Genomic DNA, 26,311 nt, shown 5'->3' on the forward strand with positions numbered 1-26,311 from the left:
CTTTTTTATTGTTTTTGAGAATCCACACAGGCTCATCCAGATTGTGTTTGTTGATTTATGTTTTTTTCGGGGGATGTGTTTTTAAATGCAGTTTCTTTGTCTTTTATGTATTATTCTTTCCTAAGTAACTGTAGGCCAAACAGTGAAAGTGTGTAATGGTTGCAGAAATTATAAATTTTTCTTAATACTGTATGTTGTTAAATAGCAATGTGTACACTCAGAATATTCCAGAATGGGTTCTTCTCTGCAATAACCCCTCTCTCTCTCAGTTTTATTTCTTAGTAGGCAGCTGCCAACAGCATGATTGATGCCCCACAATGCAGATAAACATGAACCCTGGCTCACAAACATTAAAAAAATCAAGTTACACGTGATGTAACCAGTGGGTTAACATGTTGCGTGCACTCTTTTCACCTTCTTTGCTGTTTGCTGTGCTTGAGCTCAGTACAGAGGGTAGGCAAAAGGTGTAGATGATTGTGGGTGGAAGACAAAACCAAAATACTGAAAAGAAGTTAGGAGAAAGTATGGCATAACTGCGGTTCCTTGTAACTGTGTAGTTGTCCCCTAAGTTACAGTGAAACCCCTGTCATCAGCAAATCTTGCAGATAACTTGTATTTTTGCAACTTTGATTCTCATCCATCCCTAAGAATTCCAGTTCGCTGCCTGAAGGCAACTTGCCCTGGGATATTTAGTGTCTCGTGAAGACTGTAGTAGAAGCATTCAGTACTAAAATAATGTGTTCATTGGTGTGGGGTTTTTTTATCAGAAATCACTGTCTGCTAGACTCAAAAAGCAGATGGCATTTACCAGAGAATAAATCTGAAATTAACTGTCAGAGTAATAGCAAACGGTAGATTGTATTAATGTAGTAACTAACCTCTTGCTGTAAGAAAGTGGGTTTCTCTTCGGATAGGCTTTGAGGTCTGTTTCAGGGCAAAATAAGGTGAACACCCACAATCCTTATTCTTCTCACCGAGTCTTGTGAAGAGTTCATTCGGATGAACCAGAAATTTTGCTTAATGACTGATCATTTCCCATCACACTGGTAGACTTGGGAGTTAATAGAAGTGGAGTTTTGTTGTTGCGAAGATCACTGTGTAATTCTACTTGGCTTTTGTGTGCCCAGATACAAAAGTCATTCACCCATCCAGAGGTACCACTCTGTGCTATGAGGGAGATGTTCTCTCAAGGAAGGAGGCATCAGTGTTCTTTCGTGATCTGTAGAGAAGTGGTGAGGTCCTCCAAATACCTTCGTGAAAATAACCTAAGGATTGCAGAAAAAGCAGCGAGACCTTTTGCAGAAGGGGTGCTTTGGCAGTCCCTTATGTGCAGAAGCATAAAAGACTTCCTTTGAAGCAACTGACATCGATAAGGTCTCTCCCCCTTTTCTTCCACTTTCTCAGTGAAGCAATGACATTTATTAGTGTAGAAGGGTTTTGCTGTCAGCGGTGTCTCCCATCTGGAGTGCCAGTATTGACAGAAGGGCTGTGTGGTTAGCTACATTATTGCTCATAAAGATCATCAGTATGGGCTGAAGTAAGAACAGGACTGAAATCCCTGGCTGGGAACAGAGCATCTTTTTGGGAAATGCTGGGGGGCACGAAAGCTTCCTTTGGGGAGGCATTATGGGCTCTTCTGTATCAGCACAAACTCTCTAAGGATGCCATCTCTGTTTCTCTCATTTTCCTGCCTCCCCACTCCCAGCAGCATCCTCAAGGATTTATTAGGCAGACCAGAGTAGAATTTAGGTACCCAAGGTCCTACTTCCCTGTTGTTTTAGAGGTAAACAAAAGCCTTTTGCACAGCATCTAAGAAATTATTTTACAAGAAGAGTTGCTCATACCAGCAGTCAATAGGATATGGACCTTCTCAAGTAATAAGAATGTTATAACTGGAATGATTTAGAATTCAGCTCACTAAGGGATTCTGGAGATGGGTGGCCTTTGAGATGTGTCTCCTCGAGTGAAGATAGCACTGTACTCTTGTCTGTCTGCAGCTAACTCTTCCCACGTTTTGGTGGTGGAAGGCTTAAACAAAGATGACTGTTCCATTCGGGATTGTAAAGACAGGATTGCAGGAGAGGGAACAAAACGAAAAAAGACCAGGATGAGGATTAATGGGGAGACTAATTAGGGGAATTGCATGTGTAGCATATTGGACATACATGATGTAAATCTTCTGAGGTGCATGGTAGATGCTGATTGAAATGTAGTAAATTAATCTGTCAGGTTTTAGTTTAAACATTTACAGTTGCTTGCAGGAACTGATTTGCTGCCATTCATGAAGGCATAAAATAGGCCTTGGTGAATTAGAGGTGTTTCTGTATTTGCATTACTCATATGCCAATTTTTTCCGAGCAAAATTTCCACCTCTTAAATTTTCAGGGTAAGTTTTATATTGGAATGACCTTCTCTCTGTGAGAGACAATATAGAATTAATCTGAAACATTGCATCTGGTTAAAAATGTGTATGTGTACATGTTTCTGTGCAGAAATATATAGCATGGTATTATGTGCTATACATGGACTTTTCTTGAACAAGGTAAATTCTTTGCTAATCCAGCTAATTCATTGCAAAATATTTGTACAGAGTATTGACAGATTGAAGTATGATTATGCATTCTATACAAAAATTTCTGTGTTTTTTAAAAATGAATAGATTTATATCATGTTATAAGGAATTAAAAGGAAAATTGTTACAGAAAGAATCCTTGATTAGTAATATTTGATTTTTTTTTCCAGTTTCCCTGTATACAGTATAGTTTAGAATTTTTCTGGATATGTGATTAGTGGAAATTAAGCATAACTTGTGTTATATTTAGTCCTCAAAAGCATTCTTTTTCACTTTATTTTGTAATCGATTCAGTGGTGCTCCTGCACTGTGATTTGGGTTTTAAAGACCACAGTGTTAGAAGGACCATTATTCCTGGGCTGAGGAGAAAAATTTACATGTTCTCACAGGCTGTGATATTCTAAGATGAATTTTGATCAGTGTTTGACTAGTTAAATATGTTTTATCTGTTGGAAGGCTGCTCAAGTAATTCACCACTCTGATGGGCCGTGCTTCAAATACCAGCTTAACTTTATTTATGGACCCTTCTATAGCCTTTAGTTCCTGTACCAATATTAGTCTTTACCTAAAAGTCTTAGTAATATAGTTAGCAAGTCTTCCTTTTATAACTAAATATGTCAGCTAGCTGTCAGCTCTGTGATGTGCCTGATCTTCTCTCTTGCAGAATTCAATTCAATATCAAACCCAAGTCATCTGAATAGCAATGCAAAATGCTGCCAGAATGTTACTCTGTTGTACTTTGTAATTTCCTCTTCATTTTTAAATTTTATGCTTGATAAAGCTGAAACTCTTACACACTGTTGCTTAATTTTCTTTCCCATTAGTTGATATAGGTGAAATAATCAGTGTGAATGTTTCTGCTTACAATTTCAGTTTTAGCAAATATGCTACTTATTTAACTTGTCCAAACATGTTGAAGGTATTGAATTTTAAGGCAAAAACATTCACAGTCTGTAAAGGGAGCACTGACAAGTTCAGTCAAAAGGGAAAAGAAGAATAATTTATAAAAGGAACCGTAGATAATGATGCCAGCCAGTTGTTTTAAAGTGCATCTACCTCACCTTTAATGAATTAGATTTGTCAACAGCATATGTTTTATGCACTACTTCTAATGAAGTGGCATACCAGCACTACAGTGTACTTTGAGGTTTATTCCATCAAAGCTTTTTGCTGTCGTAAAGTAGACCTTTTTAAATAATAGATACTAAAAACTACATTTAAATAACATTAAGGTTGTGACACAAACACCAAATGACAAACTTCAGGCAATTCAAAGTTAGGGCTGACAACTTGTCATTAACTTGCATTGTTGCTTTTTAAAAAAGAAGCACAATTGCATGATTTAAGGATTGAATGTCAGACTAACTTTAAATTTCTTGGCTTTTGCGGGCTGGAGTTACAACCTTACTGTCATTTTTGATACAGTTTTTTGCATAGCCTCTGTTTTCAGAAAAGTAATAAAACAGTGGAAAAAGTACAGGCTTTGTTCTTAATTTCAAACACAGATGTGAAAGTATTGGTCAAAGAACAGGGGCTATCCCATTGTCAACTTACATACGGTTCTTTTAAGCTTCCTTTGCTCTTGTCTTTGCGAAACTTCTACAAAACTTCTGAGTTAACAGGAATTTTAGTCCTGGGATACTGTAGCTAACACCGTGGAAAGTGCTAAGAGTTCCCAATCCTTTTCCACATAAAGAACCACTTTCTTTTTAATAAACAATACTGAATAAAACAGGAGTTTTAATACATATTTTGTAAAAAATATTTCTAATTACTTGAAATATTGTGGAACAAAAGCAGGTGAACAGGATACTTCCTATTATTTCTTACATATGATTTCCCATTTTGTTGCTGTTAAACAAAATGGAACTTTATTCAGGTATGTTAGCATGAATGTGTAAACACGATCCTTTCGATTCCTCGGCAGAGATGATTTCTCAAGGTCTGTAAGTCTAATGCAGGCAATCTATCATTTTCATCATAGTTTTGGCAATTTAATCTAGCATCAACTGGCACTGCTGCCAAGTGGCCAGGCCACTCGCTGCAGTCACCCACCCCGTGCCGCCATCAGTGCTTATACAGCTGCCTGGTAAAGGGGAATAAAACGTGCTCGCACTGGGTAGGTGCCTGGTGCAGAAGGCTGGTAGGATGTTTTTGCTGAGCTAGTTTGCAGCTACCTGATTTGATCCATTATGTGTCCAGAGCCACTACAGGATATAGCAGTCAATCTTTAGTTCTTTTAATACAGTCACAGAATTATAGAATCACAGACTGGTTTGGGTTGGAAGAGACCTTTAAAGCCCATCCAGTCCCACCCCCCTGCCCTGAGCAGGGCCACCTTCCACTAGCCGAGGTTGCCCAAAGCCCCGTCCAACCTGGCCTTGAACCCATCCAGGGAGGGGGCAGCCACAGCTTCTCTGGGCAACCTGTGCCAGGGCCTCACCACCCTCACAGGGAACAATTTCTGCCTTAGATCTAATATAAATCCTCCCTCTCTCAGTTTAAAACCCTTGCCCCTTGTCCTGTCACTACAGGTCCTGGTAAAAAAGTCTTTCTCCATCTTTTCTTACAAGCCACCTTTATATATGGAATCTTCATCTCAAACTTCCACCTCTTCTGTTTTCTAAGCTGCTTGTTCTACAAGTGGGTGACCACAAGGTAGATTACTGTCAGTGAAACTACTGAGCTATGTGGACCTTGCCTAAGCATTTCTTATAGGTGCCTTATGCTATTTGGAGAGATTCTGTGGCCTTCTATTTCCCATCCTTTACATATCTTTTCTCCATTGCTCTTATATCTTTGAAAGAATGAAATGAAGTGTTATGTAACACCATGGTTTGTATAGTAAGTATCAAGAGAAATGGAGGCTCCTAAAGTTAAATTTTTTTTTAACATTTTGAACTTGGGCTTTATTTACCAGTAGGAATTAAAAAGCATGCTGTCTTACTGTATGAGCAATTTTATATAATACTTAAACAATTAGGATTTTTATCTGTGAAAATGTTGATTCTTCAAATACTACCTATGAGTAATTTTAATACCTTCTTTTTACATAGGACCACGGATGAACTATTAACTGAATGTTATGCATAGTCCCTTAAAACTGAAAACAAGAAGATTTCAGTTATAGAGAGAACATATTGACAGAAGGTATGGGTTTATATAAATTGTACATTGATATGTTCTGAAGTTGACTTGCTATAAACTATAAATGCCTTAAAAAGTTCTAACGGGGTGGTTAGGGGAGACCTGTGAAGTTTATAGGAAAGTGCTTATTGGTACTAGTCAAAGACATATATGAATTTTTATTGATTGTAGAAAATGTAGGAGATTTCATTTCAAGAGTTTATGAAGTTCTAAGTAAGCTTTGTTCATATTAACCATTTTATAAATTCTTACCTCCTTACAACAGGTATAAAAAATGACTAGCTGTTTTAACTATTAAGAAATGGATAGGTATGAACTTTGGGTTAGTGTAATTTTTAAGAAGTCTGAATAGGGTATCTCTTTGTAGTAAGGACTTAAACGTTTACTGTAGAAGCTAATTGAGACCACTGGTTTTGAAATGCGTACTGTACTTTGCAGCGTTTGCTTAGGTGCAACAGTCCCTGATATTTATTACATTTGGAGCAGAATACAGTCTGTTCTGTAATACACAGAAAACTCTAATAAGCTCTACTTGACCCTGTGAAGAAAGGGTCAGAAAATGTGGCCTATCACTCAAGTTGTGTGAAACTCTTTTCTCAGTACAATCAATCGATTTCTCTCCACTCTTTTTATTATATTGCCATTAGTGCATCATAGTACAAAAATATAACTTGTAAAAACTTGTAATCATTCCAGGAAGAAGTGGTTTAGGGAGCTATGTTATCCAGTAGGACATATAAAGAAGTGGATTATTTGAAATATGAATAGTAGGCTTTACAGTGTTTTTAATTCTTACCATGGCATTTGCCTGGGAGCATGTGAGTTATGTCAGGTAATGCAGATATAGGGGGTGGTGAGGGATACAGCCTACTTGGCTCTTCTCCTTAATGAACTGATCCCTGGTGCACACTGTCTTAGAAAAAAAAAAATGGAAAAATCATTCCAGTCTGCCTTGATATTAAAAATCAAATTATTTGTTCAATGCCATTTCATGATACACACTTGCAAAGCAGTAGACTTTTGATTCTCTTATTTGGAACAAACTTAAAGTTTCTGAATAATGTTCAGCTCCAAAGATTAACACAAGGCAGGATATTGTAATGCCATTTATTACCAGCTGATCTAGGAAAAATATGTCGTTTCAATAAATGCTCCCTTCCTTTTCTATCCCTGAACTCTTTCTTCATTATTCAGAATACATAACATTAACTACTTTCCTCACTGCATGTTTTGTTTGTGCTTGTAACATCCTCCACACTGTTTTCCTGGTGGTGTGAGGGAATCTTGGGTTGGGACCACCTGCTGTTGGCTGGGTCACAACAAGCATAGTTTATTTTACAGATTAATAGAATAGAGTTGAAGCTCCAAGGTTCACCGTAGAACTCATATAAAAATAGATTTGAACACATCTCATGCTTCTTGAAGGATATTCTGCTAGAGTTGTTACTATACTCAGTTTTAGGCAGTTAAATTAAAAAATATATAGATTGATCCTTAAAAATGTAATTGTAATATAAGTTTCCAGCTTGAATCTTACATGACATATTAATTTTTAACTTTAGAAAAGTTGTAAAATGCTATAAAATTGATAAAAGGAAAAAGAAATTTGCAAAAATGTTAATGTGACCCTAGAAAAAAGTTTTTACTCTTTTTTTTAGTCTGTGGTGTCCCCCTCTCTTTCTCTGTAGAAACTTGAAATGTAGTCTTCCTTAAATAAAAATAATCAGATCTTTAATTTTCGGTTCGGTTTTGTTCTGCAGGAAAAGATTTATTTCATATGATAGGCAAGTAGTGCACATTGTTTACACTGTAGTTCCACTTCTTGGCTGGTTGCACAACTCATTTGAGCCTTGTAATTATGCAAGAAATAACACAGTGCATGGTGTTCACTTGTAAGATATTTATGAACACTTGCCCTCTTAATCATGAAACCAAAGGCTAAGTGCTTTCTGCACTAGAGAATTTAATATAATATCTTTACAGTAGTTGTTTAAGATGATAGGGAGGAAGAGTATCTTTCTGCATCACAAATCAGCTGATTGTCTTTCCTTTTTGCACAGTAATTTATGGCCTGGTCTGGTTCCAAAGAAAGATCTATTTTCCCCTGTGTGAATGCATTTTGTTATGATTCCCTCTCCCACCTTTTAACACCATTGCCTCTATCATATTTTGAAATAGTATTCTTGACACAGCATCTTCCCAGAAGAGATGGTAAAATGTATTAGAACTCTCCATGAGTTTTCTTGAATCGTACCCACATGGCATTTCCATGGCATATACAGACATAACAGTATAGAGGTAAACGAACTTCACCATGAAGTACGAGATGTTTCTTTTATGAGCTGACAGCTGCAGGATGCTCAGCTGCCCTCTGATAAGGACCTTCAGGCTGGAGTGTGAGAGTGTAATTGAACACATCCCTGAGAAGATGGAAGTTCCTTTCACTATAACTATTCCTTTATTTCCCTTTCTTTCTTCTTCAGCAGCAATGGAAAGGTATTGTGGGTAAATATTCTTTAAAAGTGCCATGTGGTTATGCATTGGTTTTTGCTTTTGTAGCATCATAGTTGTGCTGACTTGTACTTCCTGCCAAGAAATAAAGATGTAGCATCTGATAATGTACATTATCAAGTGAGACAAAACTGGATCGAAATGTAGAGGATGCTCTGGGAAGATAAAGGCTACTTCTGAGCAACTAGTTGAAAAAATCATTTATATATGGCTTATGAATTAGTAAGAAGCTCCTGTCTTAAAAAAATAAATAAATCTAACTTCCCTGGTAGTTACAGAACTGCAAAGCAGTTAGACACAAGTTTTAGTTTTGTAGAATCATTTTGATGACCGTTTAGTAGATGTGGTGTAGACATAGTTTCATATCAATCAGTATATTTGTACTTTAATATACCGTTCTACAGACGTCTTTCCTCCTTCCTTTGTGTTTGGTAGTGCTTAAACCCTAAATGATATATAATCCTTGCTTTTTTAATGCATAAAGCTCGCTGGTGTCAGTTATGAGTTCTGCTCTGGGTTCAGACTGATAGTTAACTAGAAGTCAAGACTAAGCACTTCACTTAAAGAGGCTTAAATCAATGTCCTTTTAATTAAAACTGAGAATACCATTCGTCTGTGTGTTAGTCATACAATTTTTTTTTTCTCCTTTAAGTGGCCTTTTGAACAGATCCTTTTTTCAGAATAAAAGAACATACGGATCCAACCTGATGTGGACCAGTGGTAGAATCAATATACTGCTGAGTATCAAAATTGTGCTTTGGCTAGCAGTGCTCAAGGAGAAAGATACAGTAAGCTGTTAAAACTCTTACTCTTCGTTAGGATGGAAGGCAAAGTAAAAAGGCAAGCAGGAGGATGTCTGGCCATGAAGATGAGTTATCACGGAGAGCCAGTTGCCAGCCCAAACTTTTAAAAGAAAAAAAAAGATGCTGCTGTGTTACTAGGAAGCATAATTCTCTTGCTGTGAAACTCTAAATACCATCTAGGCATGTACCTCTGCATTTCGTAGTGATTTTATGGATTCCTCAAAGATAGGCTTTTATTGTTTTGGTGTGTGCTGACTAGTTACCAAAGAATCTTTTAAAACAGCTTTGATTAGTCTTAAATTCGCCTGTGCATGGGACAGGCAATCTGAGGTATTTAAACAAATACTTCACATGAGGCTTCTGATGGGAAGCATCTCAGTTATTCTGTTTTCTTTTTGCGTAGCTAGTAACACTTCAAAACCTGATTGCAACTTTAAATAAGTCAAAACACTAAGAAGCAATAGACTTCCAGATGATTAGAGAGACTGGTGTGTCTATGTGAAGAAAATATTTTCTATAAAAATGTATTATGCTTTGATTAATCCACATAAACTTCAAAAAGAATGCTAATTATACAATACTGTGCCCCATCAGAGAAATCAATTACTTTTAAACTGATATATGTGAAGCAGCGAGTTGTGTTATCAAGCTTACTTTGAAGACAAGCCAACAGAGAGGAAAATGATTACAGATGATATCCTTTTGCGGAAGCTTATTTGCCTTGAACATATTTCCTGTTGTCAAATGCTAACCTTTCTTAGACGGTTGCTGATGTAGTTGAATATAAAGTTGTCTTCCTTGAAATTCTGATTTATATTACATGTTAGCAACAACCATTTGGTCAATCTTAGAAATGTAAAATGATCTTGAAACAGATCCTATGGGATCTACTAAATTGAAATTATTTGTATAATCTTTTTCTTAATTCAGTTAGTTTATGACATGCGGTTGTCACCTTTTGCAAGCAATTTTTTCTTTGGCTTGAAAGTGCTGGCTTCTTTAAACACAATTACAGTTGTTGGTTTGCTAATCCTGTGAGTCAATCTACACTAAACAAGAAGCTTATCTCAAACCCTTGGCAGCTTCAGTGAAAATTAAAAAGCATGCTTTACTGTAGAGATTGTCAAGAGTGGAAATAATATTTGTCCAGTCGGACAGCTTGCTTTTGTACTCACTAAATGAAAGTTGAGATTCTGTCTCTTCCTTGAAAGCTTCTGTGTCAAGAAGGTAATTTGGACTGTTTGTGGTTTGACAGGGATTATTAAAATCAGATGAAGTGAAGGGAAGGAAGTGTGAGAAAGCAAAATTGACAGTGACACTCTCTATTATTTGCAGCTTGGATCATGATGACTATGTTGATATGATAGATTCTAAATGTTAGGTTCACTGTTGGGATATGTTAAGCAGCAAATACAGTAAAATGCAGTTATAGATGATTTTCCTGACTTAACACAAAGCCATCCGGCATTTATTTTCATTGGGAAATTTGAGAGGGGGAGTGTAGCAGAAAATGAAAGACTAGAGGGGCAAATGGAAGGAAAAAAGGAGTGGTTCAGAAATAATTTAATTTTCTCCTTTGTGATTTGATTTAAGCAGCAACTGTCTATCCATTTTTCTGAGTTCGTACAGCCTGCTAGTGTACTTCGGAGGGAATAAAACTGAGGATTAAGAATTGATGGAACAGGTCATAAAATTTCTTTTTCCAATGATGTGAATTTTGGTAGGAATTTTTTAGCATTAATAGTTTTGCATAAAGTGAGCCCAAGTCATAAAGACTGCTGTTTCACATCAATTTTTCATTACTTGCATCTTGCATGTTATTTTTAAATAGTGATCTTTTCTGCCACTTTGAGATAAATAATTGAAAAACTTAAATTATTGCAATATTCATATAACTGAATTTTTAATTGCTGAAGATACATTAGCTGCACACTGTATGCATCTTTTGGTGTCTAGTGAATATGCAATGTATTATTTAATCTTAATCCTTTGTTTTATCTCTTGGTTATATAGGTAAACTTTCAATTTTTGAATAGACAAGTTAGTGCAGAAGTAAGACATCTGATTAGTCAAATTTGAAGGTTGCTCTCATTTCTACGTGGTTTCCGTTTCTGTTTTCCAGTATGGGAACTTTGCGAAAAATTCTATTTTGGGGCAATTTTCAGTGTAGTCTTAGGATTTTATAGGAAATTAGAGAACTGAAAGGAAAACAGGTGACACATGAAAGCCTTTGCTGTTATTTAGCATAGCCATAGCTTCATATCTTTCAAACAACATCATGCAACGTTTGAACAGTTAAGCCATGCTATATAGCAAGTCCCGTCTCTCATCTTCACCTATCTTTATAGCAGAGTGAAGCGTATTAGCATCCAGAGTGATTCATCTCCCAGAACAAAAGGGGTAAGGGAGCAGAATGACTGAGGGAAAAGAGGTTACACAGAGTTGTTCACAGACTTGCAAAATAAGGACTGTGGTGGGAGAAGAGGGTGGTGTTGAAAACAGGGTGGGGACACTGGTAGAGGAGGTGCTCCCGTAATGGAGCACACAGAACTCGTGATGCGAGAGGAGGGTGCCAGACCCTGATGTGGGCTGGAGTGGGTAATGTGAAACACAGATAACTGCCCTGAAATGAGAAAGGACTGAAAATGTGTGTGTGGGACAATGTTAGAGGGAGGTAACAGACACAGCAGTGAGCTACTCCTGTGCAAGAAAAGCACAGTTGCAGAAGCATGTACTTGTGCTATCAAAAAGTTAGATTAGCATTGACAGTTTTCTGTCTTGGTGGAAATAGTACCTACCAGCCTGAGGTCCTGCCTCAGCTGTGGTTGATGCTAGGCGTAGTAATAGACATTTCTCAATCAGAAGAGCTCACAATATGAATAGGACAAAGGAAGGGGGAAGGAGAAAATAGTATTCCTATTTTAATCAAATTTAAAGAATAGGAGTAGGTGATTTACCCAACTTCTGCTCTGTAGTGTAGTAGAACTAGGAATTGAACTCTACTCACAAGCGTGTGACCCTTGCAACTGAATATAAATCTGTGTATATTTGTCATTTAAGGAGTTAGAGATTGCTGTGTTGGTAGTGTATAGAAGACAGATAAATCAGGCCAGTTTTGCACTTTGAAGAAATACTTAACTGTTTTGACGTTAATGAACAATACGCATAGTTCTTAGCTGTTACCAGTTATTCTCACACAAGATTAAAATAGTCCTTAACATGCTTTCCTAAACTGTGAGTAAACAGTACCACAAAGCTGATGCAGCACAGTTACCATTGATGGTTTGGGTCCGTGATGGTCTTTGTTACTGAAGCAGCCAGCCTTGAGCTCTTAATGAGGGAAAGCATGAACCCAATAAGCAACTTCCCTCAAAATTTTTTACTTTGTATTTTAGGCTTCTTACCATCCTCCTCAAAGCGATCGGGAGGATCTCATTTGCTCTCAACATAATTGATTTTATTTTTTAGGGTCAGGACTTGTTCTGGTTTTGCCAGGCATCTTTTCTGTTTATTCTGCAGGATTCTTCTCGTTCCAACAGACCTATTTCCTGCTTTATTTGTATACTTTAATCTTGCATATATTCCTGTTTGTACATGTTTTCTTAAGCCCCTTTTTTGCACCCATACCACAAGTTTCTGTTTCCTCCTTTGCAGTTGTGTGCTTCTGTTTAGGTGAGTTACAAAATGCTCACACGTTTTCACAGGTTATGCTGTTCGTAGTGTTACAATGCCATGGGATGCTCATGCACTGTCAGCAGTTACACTGTTGTAGTGACCTTGCATCTCTTTTCAGTGCAAGGAAATATTAATTATGTTGTACTTGAAATGGTGGAGGTGGGTTTGCTGTGCCTAGAAGCGTGGGTTCAACAGCGGGCTGCAGTTGTGAGATGGCATTCTGAGGTTAATACCGAATGGGAGGTGCCAGTGTACACTTGAGCCACAGCAGTTCATCACCTGACAAAAAGCAATAATGAAGAAGTTGGAGACAAGTGGGGCTACCCAGAGAGAGGGAGAAGCAAGCTAGCTATCAGCCATTTCATGACGAAGCATTTACTGGTTCTTAGAGATACAGATACCTCCTCCAGCTACTGATAGGACGTAATTCATTGTAAAGAGCATTGTGTTATAACTGTGTATTATTTAGCCTATTGTTAACTATTAATCGTGCTACAAAAGTGTACAAGTGGAAGACAGTCACCTTGAAGGAAATTGGAAGGATTTTCCTTTTTTCCCCCTAATAAATGAATTTCATCTGGGGACAAACAGTGACAAATATCAACTATGTATCTTCATATTTACTTCTGTATGTCTGTGTCATCGTTGTGTGGTGGCATTCTTTAAATGCGTTGTGTGCACAAGTACTTTCAAGTGCAGAAATAAAAAAATAACACAAATTCCAGAATACTTAATTAGAGGAATATTTAAAATTCAGTTTACCATTTGTGTGGACTTACTCTACATTAGTTAGGTTTGGGGCAGAGCTGCCCTTCCTGAATGTGCAGATTTTACTCTCTTATTCAGCCAAATGCTCATAATTTTGAAAATATCCCTGTTGTGTTGGAATCCATATCTGTCTCCTGGTGTCTAGTATTCATCAAAGGGGAGGTTAGTTGGATCAGGCTACATTTTCTAATGGCTGTCTGTGGAATTAGTCTGAAGAGCAAGGATAGAGAAATAATAAACCCGAGCATTTCAGTATTTACAGTGTTTTCAAGAACAAAAGGTAGGATGTTTGTTTAGAGATTCAGAACAGCACAAATCAGAGGAGATGCTCCTGGCAAAAGTGAACATGAATTATTTTGCGTAGTTCCAGAGTTAATTTCAGATTCCTCATTGCTTGTTCATGCTAGTGCATAATGGTTGTACTGAGTTATTCTTAATATAAACAACACAAATGCATTTCACAATTTATACAGTGTAGTATTTTTACTGCAAGTGTGATACATGTGCTTACATTTTGGCATAGGTTAGTCTATGAAGATGTAATTTAACATTTCAGTTCCTACTGAAATGTGTAGTTCAATTATCAGCTGAGACACATTTCCCTGTATAATTCATTTTTAGTGCAGGGCTTTCTGTCGTGGCAAAGGTGTGTCTTTTTAAATATTTGTTTTTTTTAAAGAAATAATCATAATGTAGTGTTGGTATTTGTGATTAGCAGAAGTTCACTTTCCATCCCCTCCTCACGCAGAGGGTTATTCAGCCAAATGTAAGGGAAGGGGCCTGGCATCTTTTCCTAAAGACATCTCCTAAAAAATGGAGATAAAGGTCTCCAGAGGCTTTTGGTGGGCCTCTACAGAGACTGTGGTCAGCTGAATCTAGCACACACAGTGATAAAACACATTTCTGTCAGTGTTTTGTGTAAAGAACTGATTTGTTTTGATAGTATGTGGTGGCTGTTGTTTCCAGAACCACTGGAGCTAGAAACTAATGCTATATTTTCGTAAAGTAACATGTTAATCTCCTGCCTGTTTGTGATAGCAGCTGTTAAAAGCTTATTGAAATAGAAAAGTAGTGTGAGCAGAAAACATTTTTTAAAGCAAGGGCATTATACTGAATGAGCATTTTCAGTATTTTTAAAACATCTTGGTAGGCTGTCAAAGTGAAATAAATTTCCACATTTCTGAAGCCACATAAATGAAATTTGGCTTAAATGATGTTGTGTTAAACATCAGCATTTTGTATTTTTCTGTACTAAATGTTACTGTCCCATCATAATTATTTTTACACTGTAGAGGATCTGCTTCTTATTAGTATAGCAGGGACTCCTATATCTGTCACAAGGGTTTTGAGAAAATTCTGAAACCTCTTAATAGTTTTGAACTGAGATTCTTTGAAACACTGAGAAGCTCTAAAAATTACTATCTGAAAGAAGGGATTCCTATGTTGATTTACTAAATTATGTTAATCTGCAGTAGTATGAATAACATCCAAATTTGCTAATTACATCTTTTTGACCAGTTACCCAAGAGAGAATTACAGTTATTTTCTGGCACCTATTCTGGTGTCCGTTATAATGATGCAAGCATGATGACTAACTTGCATTTTAAGAAGGGGTCAGGAGTAGCAGCCTGAAACTGTGGGTGATTTGAGTTAGATCTGAGAAATAAATGTCTAAAAATTGAGTCAAAATCAACAGTAGAATTTGTGAGAAAGATGACAGTGAGTATGTGGTATTAATAAATAAGAGTTTCTTCAAAAGAGGGTAGAGTTTATTGTCAGTAAATGGACTAAACTTTGAAGGAGGAAGTCCTTTGGACCATAACCCAGAGGAGGCCTCAGTTTTCTTCTTTTCCTTGTTTATACCAATTGTGCGGGTTCTTACCACATTTCATGGTATATTTTGGAAAATACCTGAATAGTTTGATCTGCAAATACTTTCTGTTTATCAAATCTTACATTTTATGTTGATTACAGTTAAAAGCTGCACTTTAAATAGTAAAATGTAAGCCTAACACAAAAAATAATCTGTGTTGAATTAATATTTGGGGCTGGAAGGCTAAGTTTAAATGGACAAGGAGCTTGAGTTTCCACATAAGTAATGTAAGTATTAGTAAAGTTTGTCAAGAGGCGTCTTTTCTACTTCTATTTATTTGTAGCTAGACTTCTCTTTTTCCATGTCCTTGAGGGTATTCCGTTTCAGAAAGTGACCTATGACACAGCTTTCCGAAGCTGAAATAGGCCTGCAGATTGAAAAGCTGTGGGCCACAAACTTCTTTGTGATCTAGGAAGCCCAGATAAGTTAAACGTGGAATCATATTGTCTTCCTTCTTTAAACAGTGATTCTAGTTAAGTTTGATGGAGTAGAAGAGTATATGATTGTCTGTCAAAAATCTTGAGATTCAGTCATACAGCAGCTATTCCAAGGTAGAAATACTAGCTGGATGTTTTGAGAGCTCACAAATTTCCCATTCAGAACCACTTAGGCATCTTTTTTGCCACCCTCCTTTTTGATAGTTACTATCTATTTTTTCCCAACATATGGCAAACTAGGAGATTAAGAATAGGTGTATTCTTTCTGCCTTTGTTGTGCTACTTCAGCAAAGCCGGGAGACTTACTGCTTATACGTTCTCAAACAGAAATAGACTTTTCATAAATATGTGTCAAAATAAGAAACAGAAAATTTGCTCACATAGGCTCAGAAATATTTAGGACAATTTTTCTATTTTTTTTTACTGAAGACCAAAGTTTTACAAAAATCCAGTAGTGGCTTGAATGGAATTCACGGGTTTGTTAAGAACTCCCCCTCCTGTATTTTCTTCTAGTCAGCTGTTTGAATTTATCTGGCTAGAACATGAACATAACACAAATATCTTATCTAAAATAATCTAAAAAACAATCAGTGCTGCAAAAATTTATTTCTTCAGATCTTTACCTTACAGAGTTTAAGAAAGTGTAAGTGTGCAAGTGTAAGAAAGCATAAGTGTGTAATTGTGTAAATTTAAGAAAGTATGTATTTATGAACTATCAATAAGTTTGATCACGTAATCATCATTCTAGCAACTGTGTAATAGCTCGTTAAAGTTATTGTTTATCTAATTTTTCTTTATTCTTACATCTTCCCTAATAAGTACTGTACCCAGATTACGTCTGAATGGACTTTCAGTATTCAGGAGTCCAGCACAGAAACATCTGACCTTAGTTTCTCATTATGAGCTATTTATAACACCCACACTTTAGATCTTTCATGCCATGGCAACCGGAGTGTGTTGTCCTACTTATCTATACTTTGGCTAACACACAAGCCGAGGGAATAGTGTTTTGTGGTAGGTGAGAATAAAACGCTAGGCAAGAAAACTGGGCTTTTGAGGATTTGCTTGCCCATTTAGCCTGCTGTATTCAATAGAGTTGCAGCTGGATGTGAGGAACACAGCCAGTGAAAAACATGGTGTAATTTAAAAGACTCCATAACCCTGGGGAATGCCAACAACTGGTGTAATTGGATAGTTCTGTCAGTGCAGCAGCATTTGGTTATGAAGAGAGAAAGCAATGACATTTTATTTATAAAATGTTTATTTAAAAAAAAAAGCTTATAAATATTTATAAAATGTTTATTTGCAAAATGTATATGACTTACTGCATTAACTTTTATTTATAGAAGTGCACTATTTTTTATGTAATATAGTTTTAAAGAAAAATTGCCTTACCTAAAGAACTACTCAGTGCCTCACTTTTATCTTTTTTGAAAAAAAAGTGAATGCTAAAAAATTGGTAGTCAAATATTATTTCTTAAGAGATAAAAAAGTTGAATATTTAAAATAATTTGATGTGCAAAGTATTAGATAAAACATTCACAGTATAATCAATAATGCATCCAATATAATTGAATGTGACAAAATACAGCCTTTTTAGTATGATTTTAAAGTAGGCTTTAAGAATTCTGTTAAAGGGGAAAAAAGTGAAAGCAACAGGAACAAATCAGAAGGATATACAACTCCCTTTCCCTTTTCCTCCCTTGTACTCATTTTCCCTTTCCCATCTTGCATACTGCTTAATTACAGAGATCTTGGAAAACTTATTTTGAAGAATGTATCTAAGTTAAGGTGTAAACAATGTTTTCAATAACCATCTTTCACAGTAAAAATGAAAGAAATATTGTTCTGTTTTGGTAATTAAAAGCTATCTATTCATTAGTTAAGCCAAAAAATAATACTATCTAAAAATATCTTTTATATTCTTCTTAAGATCTTATTTGTATGCCAAGTATTAGTAAGTCATCTGGCAATATTTAGAAATGTAACATGATTATGTTTCATTTTAAGCACACAGAAAATGAGTAACAACCTTTGTCACAGGATGACATTTTTATTTTGATAATTTATCCAACGTTGCACAGGAATTTCTATAAGGAAGAACACATAGGCCTTAACCAGATCATCCTTTTCATTTGTTTGTGTTACTTATCCTGTATCTTCCAACTTCAGTGATGACTAAGGTAGAAGTCCTTGAGTGAACAGTTTTTATTAAGCAACCCAGATTTGTTTTTTGATTGTCAGCTGAAAGAGGTAGAATTCTTGTGGGAGAGACCTGCAGGGCAGTATTTTGCAAACAGTCTAGCAGAAGGCAATATCCCTTGCAGTTATGCCCTCCTATTTCTCATACTTTATGTATTAATATTGAGGCCACTGTGCACCTGGCATTGCTTCAGTTCCTCTCAGTTATGTCAAATCAAATGATGCTGTTCTCAGCTACATCATAGTAGAGAGTCTCATGTCTTCTGCAGTGTTGGCACTTAATTTTCTCATTATTTTCAGGAAGAATCCACACATATCTTCATATCATTTTCTTGACTTTTTGTGGTTTTTTCCTTCCTCTGCACCTGTGTTTCTGAATAACTTCTTAAGCAACATGAGGCAGCAATATGCAAATAAATGGTTTGAGAACTCACTCAGAAATACAGACGTAGAAGGTGACATGGTTCTGAGATTCAGTGGAGCAGCATCTTTCTGACTAGTGCATTGTGTGCCGCTCACTTAGGTTCTCATTCTGAGTGCCTGATGAAGCCGTACCTCTGGATTTCTTTATAAATCTGTGTCCCGAAATCCTGCCTTGAGACTCTGCTCTGGCAGGGTCCACATCCTTTCTGACAGCAGACCATTCTGAGTGCAGTAGCTGACATTTTCAAGAGGTTTGATGTCAGGAAATACCTTCCATGGTTGTTTCCGAACACTGTCTTGAGGGTGCTGAGGCCTCCCCAACTCCACTGATCATTCATGTTTCGTTCTAGTACAGTTTGTTCACACAGAACTCGCAGCTCAGGTTACTGGTGTGTCTGAGTAAGTTGAAGGACCACAGATAGTCTCTCATTGTTTTCCTTGAGAAAAAAGAGGAGAGAAGTCAAGCAGACCTCCTGGATGTGGCAGAGGTTAGTCATCAGTACTTAAAACCACTTCACACATACTTGTTTAGTATAAATAGTGCCAAAGAGTCTCAGAGTATCCATCAAGTTGCCTTTTCTGCTTCTGCCTATGAGAGGTATTTCCTACTTAAAACATTCCAGGTGTGATTCATCTCTCAAACAGCAGGCATCCTATGAGGGGTTCAGTGGTCCCAGGACAATCCATTCATTTTCCTGCAGTTCGACAATAGGAGACCTTTTAGAGATGTGTCCTCATTTTTGATGAGGTGTTTTCCAGGTGCCTTATCTAGATGTCCCTGCAGTCCCTAGCTAGGAGATGCCTTTCCCGTAAGTCACATTTTGCTCATGTCTCATTCACACTTCCATCCAGTTCCTTTTTGCAAAAAGTCTTTGGAGACTTACTTTATCTCCCTGCTTCCCAAGACCTCCAGGTAGAGCAAATCAGAATAAGGATTATCTACACGGAAGGTACAGGCTGTTATCACTGAATGCCGACATCAGGATGCAGCTGTGTGTCTCACAGTGATCCCTCCAGGAGGATCGATGCTTGTCATATGTCTTTGTGAAGTACCGACCTCATCCTGTCCCTGGCATTTAAGGATCTAGGGTCATCACTTTCCCTATTTTCCAGCATCACAGCGTGACTGCATCTTTAATTAAGAACACCTAATGTTTTAAGGCTTTGTCTCTTACACTGAATTACAAATTTTGGGTAAGTTCAGCAGTGTCAATTACAGAGATTTTCTTTTCCATTTGTGCACCTATTTTCCTGAAACTTACTATAACTTAATTATCCCTGAGTCTTCTACCCCTTTGCAAAACTTGGCTGAAATTGGGAAGAGGGTGGGCCTGGGACAGCGTGGAGGAAGACGGATACATGGACAACAGTTACATAAGCCCCATTTTCTTTGGAAAGTAGAGTGAGAAGTAGGAACACAAGGAGTTGAAGTAGAGGAATGGAAGGTGAGAAGGTAATTAATATAGAATATATAAATAAATATATATGCATTTTTATATATATAATATATATTTATTATACTATATAAAATATATATTATATATAAAATATATAAAATAAAAAATAATATAATGGAAAGGAGTTTTGTATAAAAAAAGAGGGGGAACTAACTTTTTTTTAACCTACATTCCACATATTTTTGCTTTCAAGAAGAAAAGAATATAGACACTGAGGAGGAAGATGTTATTATAGGCGGTATGTCACTGTTGTCACTTAGGCTGTGGTGAAAAGCCTTCTTCAGAAAGGAAGTGATACAGATGTCTTTAAGGTTATTTAGTCTTACTTTGCTGTCCTCTTACAGTCTGTACATAACCAAATATTCTCAGCCAAAATACTTTGTCACTTCCGGGCTTTATCATGTATTTGCTGGTATACTTTGGATAAGAGTGGTGAATGTTTCTTACGATTTCAGAGATGGAAATTGCTTCCTTAAGATAAGTCTGATTTGATCAATGGGCTGCTTTGAAGGTTTGGGTGAGGGACTAAGCAGCTTGATGTTTCCGTTGCATACTCCCGGATGTGGAGTATGGGGGAAGCAAGCAGATGCTTTTTATTCAAACAAGACCTTGTCTTGCAAGTTTGAAAATACCTAACATGTTCTAGATTGTGTGTACTCCAGTAGATATACTCCACTGTACATGGTAAAAGGAAGTAGAGTGTCATTACATAATTATGGGCGTTTTTCAAGGAGAGAGAAACAGAAGCTTAGGAGTGCTTTTGAAGTTGAAAACTATAGGTGAATAAGAAACAGTATATGACTGAATCACCCTGTAGTATCTTAATGATGTATTAATCATTAGGCAGTATGGCATGAAACTTTACAAGTTGAGTTATGCTAGGAAAAAACAATTTAAACTTCTGATTTTAGAAATGAAAGATTTAAAAAAAAAAAAGAAGAAGGAAATTTAATGGACATTTACAGTTGTCTGTAAAATGTTTCATATGACCCTGTGTAGAATTTCGTAAGAAGCTTTAATAATAGTTTTTGGGAGGGGAAAAAAAAATCCATGACATTTATACTACTAAACAAGCCTTTAGGACTGTGACTATAAACTTGGACCCACTTAAGAGACATCTCTATGGAGAGTTTCTGTATTTCATTTTTATAAAATTGACATTTTTCAAACTCTCAGCTTTAAATTGCGAAGTAATGGAAGAAAATAGAATGTGTGGGAGTGAAGGGACTGAAATGCAGCCTACCTTTTAAAAGCTGTGGTCACAGACTTTTTTTGTAACTCTTTTAAAATATAATACTTTCATTGGAACGCAGTTTCCTGTTAAAATTCTGACAAATCTGTATCTGATCTACTGAACTGTAAGACCTCAAAGGTCTTGAAAATTTCTTTCCTTTAAATGTCAATGTCCTCGAAGAGTATTGTGTCAAGATGGAGGATTTTTCCAATAAACAAGAAGAAAAAAGGCTTTTATGGTCTAGATAGAAGTAGCTAGTATGTATTTGTAAATTTTTTAGTTGAAGATGGTGTATGTTAGGTTCTTTACCAGTGTGTTACAAGATTAGTTCCTTCAGTACAGTCCTTATAAATCTGTGCAGTTTTAGACATTAATGACAAGCAAGATAGGAAGGCTGTAGCAGGTGTTTTTGAGAGCATAGTTCTGAGAGGGATTTGGGGGTTTATAAAATATTGCCTCTTCTTTCTGAGTTGGTAAGTGACAGAAAATGAGAAAACTCACATATTATCCCTAAATAGCATCTCTTATTGCCACAACTGGAAAGACAATTCTTCAGTAGATGCACCGTTAGTCTCACACGTAGGAGATATCCTGTATTCTCGTCTTTCAGGAAAAAACACAACACCATGCAATCTTTCTGGGGAAAGTAATTATTGGTCTTGGACATTTTCTTATACTACTATGAAAAATTTACTCAATACTTACGATCCTCAGCTGTAGCTGTAGAAAATAAATCAAATATTATACTATTTTGAAATTATTCTAGTTATTGTATATTTTCCTGGCAAATACTGTTAGTCAAAAAAAAAAAGGATGATAAAACATACAGTTGGTATTTCTAACTAGGCTTCTAAGAATCTCTTGTTTATGCATTAGTGATACTTTAGTCTACTGATCGGTAATTATTTTTGTAATTGCAAAGTATTTTTAAAAATCCATCATTCATAAAGCATATTGATTTGACAATGAGATTGATTGATGTAGTCTTAATTGAGGAAAATGGCAGAAGAGGATTTTATGCTGTGTTTGTGTGTATGGCAGAAAAGTCAGTTACTGAATTTTTCTTCTATAAGGCCTTAAACTACATCTAAAGAAGACAACATTGCACCAGGTTTATCTATTTTTTTAACTTGTTAAATATAATAGAACTACAAAAAAGTATTATGTGAGAAGAGGCATCTTGAATCCTTCCTTTATCTCTACTAAAGAAGGCCAGAAAAGGATACTAAAAAGGAAAAAAGCACACTTGTATACGAACAGTTGTTGTCACACTTTACGGTTTTTGTAACTGTAAGACTAATAAGAAAGTGGGGAAAGCCACTGACTTTTCAGAGGTAGGATGCTTAATGTTTGTGGACTTCTTGTCTAAGAATGGCTTGTTTATAAATATCGAATCTTGGGTGTTGTACACTGTGGGGTTCCAGCTATGGGGTAGCTAGCTGAGAGACAAAGATGGTGTAGGACTGTTTCACTCAAGACCTACTAAGAAAATGGCCGTTTCTTCTCTTCCAAAGATTATGAAATCACATTACGCTTTATTCCTTTCTTCTGACATAACTCCTCAGGAGTTTCCTTGCAACTCCAGATTGCCTGTTCCTCTTTTGAAGTCACTGCCTTTGACCAATAGTGTTTGATTAAGTTTATGTAAATGAGAATTTTTTCCTTGTCTTTGAACATCTCCTACCAGTCCCAAGTAGCAGGAAATCTAAAAAAGCAGTGCTGATTCCTTTGCTTTATATTCTCAACATTTCACGTTGTGTGACTCAAAGAATGGGGGAGAGGCAGTAGGGAGAACTTGTGGATCTTAGTTTTAAATTCTTGCATGTACATATGCCTATAAAACAGGACTAAGCCACACAGTTTGAAAAAACCACAGATATTAAAAATAATAGCATATGCTATTTGTCAGAAACGTGCATTTTCACAGTCCTTTTTCAAGGCTGTAGACAGTGTCAGTGATTCAATGGCTGATATAGCTGCCTTAGATCCGAGCACTGCGGTTCTGATATTACAGCTTTAGATAGAAGGCACAGCTTTCTGTTTCATCGACAGTGAGCACTGTGTTTCTTCAGTCCCGCTGTGGGTTGTATCTTATTCTCACTCTCTCATTTGCTGTCTCTTATAATGGCAGAATTTGGGAGAAAAACTGTATTCAATACAGTTACAAATTTAATTATAGAAACTTAAAATCTCTCTTTGAAAGATATAAAGGAAAATGCGTTATGCGTATGGTGAATAATAACTGATGAATATAAAACTAACATTTAAATATAAGTTTATGACAACAGCAAATGTGGAAAGTCTGCAGGGCGAACATTACAAGATGTTTTTAATAAAACTTGTTTCAAAGTTATTTGTGTCATTCAAAATATCTCGTAAATACAACCCTCATGAAGACTATTTTTCGTGTGCATTAAATGTTTGTTTTTACTGGAATGATATGGTATTCTTTTTGTAAAAGCTGTGTATGCTTCAGCAAAGTATGGGAAATAGGTGAATATGAAACGTAAATTGGAAAATTTAAATAGAAAATTTACATAGAAAATTTTCAATACCTGCCTATTAGCAGAACCAAAAATGGGTTATGTTCTTTTATAGACAGAATTTTTAATTTCCTCCTTTTCTTTTACCAGACTTTATTTTAAACAGTGGTACAATTTTTATCACAGAAAATTGGGTAAGAACCTTTTATTGTGTCAGAGTAGAGCTCAAGAAATTATAATTTTTAAATGTATTTCTTGTGTAAGCTCTATGTGGTTTCCAAAAAAACTTTAAATATTCAGACGATGTGGAGTCCAGAACAGTAGGAATTTCGTGTTGAATAGTATTATCTCAGGCCATTGCCATCACTGTTGCTGCCTGCTGTGCGATTGCAGATGACATCTTCTGTGCTGTAAAGCGGCTGGGAACAGTTGTGCAACTAAAGATAGATAAAGGAAATCATTGTTAAGATGATGGTTTGAAAGTGTAAGCTGAGTGATGAAAAATCTTGTCAATTCTCTCATCCCCTTTTAGTTTTGCAAGGATGCTAGGGCAATAAAGAGATATCTCCTGTAAGATAAGCAGTATCAGAAAAAAAGCTTCAATGATTTGGCTAGCTCTCTGTACATATAGTGCTGCAGTTTGAAATATCCCTGTTTTCAAATCACGGGTACATTGACATCCTCTTTTTAAAGTAGTGCTAATGGTAACAATTTTCTTTTATTGTCCTGGATATGGGTGGAATGAGAGCTCTAGGGGTAAAACTCATATAATGTTAAAGTAAGTTTTCAAATATTTAGATTGGCTGTAAAGTAACAGTCCAGAAAATTTGATTGCCACGGTGCTTGGATTGCACTTAGACAGGGCATTTTGTGCTGAAGTGTGGAATATTATATGTGGAAAAAATGTTGCTAAATGAATAAATGTATTAGGTAATAGTTTCTAAATATTTTATATGTACAGATTATTGTTTAAATTCAAAATATAAATAGTTATGTAAAAGTTGTTTTGAAATATACTGAAGGTAATATTTGAAGTATTTGGAAATAAGTGTCTCATTACACAAGAACTAAAATAGTACATTGGCATTAACTGAATGAAATTAATGACAGGTCATGTGTTCTTTAACTCTTGAATGACTTTTTAAAGACTGAATCGTGGAGTTGTAAAATAATGAGATTTGGTTTATACAAATCCTCATTTAGAAATCAGTGATTTGAACAAAACAGTGTCAGTCTGACATTTTTTTATCCACTAAAGAGGTTTGTTTACACATGTATGCTGGTTGTGGTTAACAACAGAAATTATGATACAACCAAAACATTTTTTCTGTAATAAATCAGGAAGCTAAATTACCATAATGAAATTGAAGAGGGTTTTTTTTTGTTTTATTCTTCAGCTTTAGACACAAAGTTGGTATTTAATTCTCTACCTTTGTCAAACCATTTATGTTAAAATTATTTAGGGTTCATTTAATTAAGATGTGAATTGGTAATTTTCAGTCTTATGGAATAAATCTGTTGTATATTGCCTTAGACGCTGGCCTTAACAGGTTAGAAATACTGGGAATTAAGACCACCTACCAAAGTATACATCATTTACTTAATGTGACACCCCATAAATTGTTGGTTACATTAAATATCTGCCAGTGCTTAAGTAGTAGATTCTGTTTAGGTTAGATAGCTTCTTTAGATTATTTCATACACAGTAGCATGTGTATAAAAGCTTATCTGTGGATTTTATTGAAACCTTGATGGTTTGTTTTGTCTTTTTTCTGAAAACGTACTTTGTAATTTGCTCAAGTAGGTGCTATAGTGGTCGAAGACAGATCTGAATTGTAGGAAAGGGTATGCTGTCTAAGGCTTCCTAGCTTACCTAGAGTTTGCATAAATGTATACAGGGCATTTGAAAACCCAAGAAAGTTTAAAGTTTCGTTGGAAGTTTAACAAAGTGTGATCAACCATTTTGAGAAACCGTGTCTAACTTTACACTTACTGCTTTAGATCTGCTATGATTTTCTTGGAACACATACAGACTATAATTTTTTTTCAAAGGGCCTAACAGCTTATCTGATTAATATTCCATTAGACTTAGGCAATTGGTTCAGAGGAAACTCCAGGTGAATTGAAGCTTAAAACTATTTAGATATTTTTTTTTGCCCCCACTGGGTGTTCTGTGTAACTATAATATAAAATTTGCCTGACATTCTCCATGGTTGATGCTGTCCTGTGATATCTGAAACCCACTGAAGTCAAAACAAGGATCTTAACTGGCTGAAGTGCCGTAGGGAAATAACGGAGTAACAGTACTGAGTATTTAGCAATAAATAAGTCTGTCAACGTTTACAAAGTTTCTAAAAATGCTAGAATTGATTTGTATGCTATAAACATGACCCAGTAATGTTTTACCCAGTGTAATGAAGGACTCATAATTTATATTTAAAAAGAATAGTGTTTATGTCAAAAAGTGAGAGATGTCTGTTAGATGCATACCTACAGATAGACTATGAATCGTTAAATAGTTAATAGTTAATATGTATATATTTATATATACAGATGTACATGTGTGAATTCAACAAAAGTGCTCATACAAAAATCTGTTCAAATTTTAGGTCCACACAATTTTTATGAACAGTATGTCTGAGAACAAATGCTTATTATAGTTAAATATAAACATTACAAATTAGTCTTAGAAATCCCATGGAATTTCCCATGTATGTTTGTAATGG

At 35.9% G+C, this 26,311-nt stretch overlaps 1 protein-coding gene across 4 annotated transcripts in view; it reads left to right on the forward strand.

The window, feature by feature from the left end:
• The window catches only part of KIAA0825 (KIAA0825 ortholog), a 249,099-nt gene that overhangs the window by 4,784 nt on the left and 218,004 nt on the right, over positions 1-26,311 (forward strand). For 3 of the 4 annotated variants that reach the window (XM_074812971.1, XM_074812970.1, XM_074812969.1), the window contains one exon: positions 5,629-5,722. The exons of the other annotated variant lie outside the window; for it this stretch is intronic. The gene's annotated coding sequence lies outside the window, so the exon portion shown is untranslated. The remainder of the gene's footprint in view (positions 1-5,628; positions 5,723-26,311) is intronic. 4 annotated transcript variants of the gene reach the window in all.

This window comes from Strix aluco, chromosome Z, assembly GCF_031877795.1.
Source record: "Strix aluco isolate bStrAlu1 chromosome Z, bStrAlu1.hap1, whole genome shotgun sequence".
NCBI classification, from domain to species: domain Eukaryota; kingdom Metazoa; phylum Chordata; class Aves; order Strigiformes; family Strigidae; genus Strix; species Strix aluco.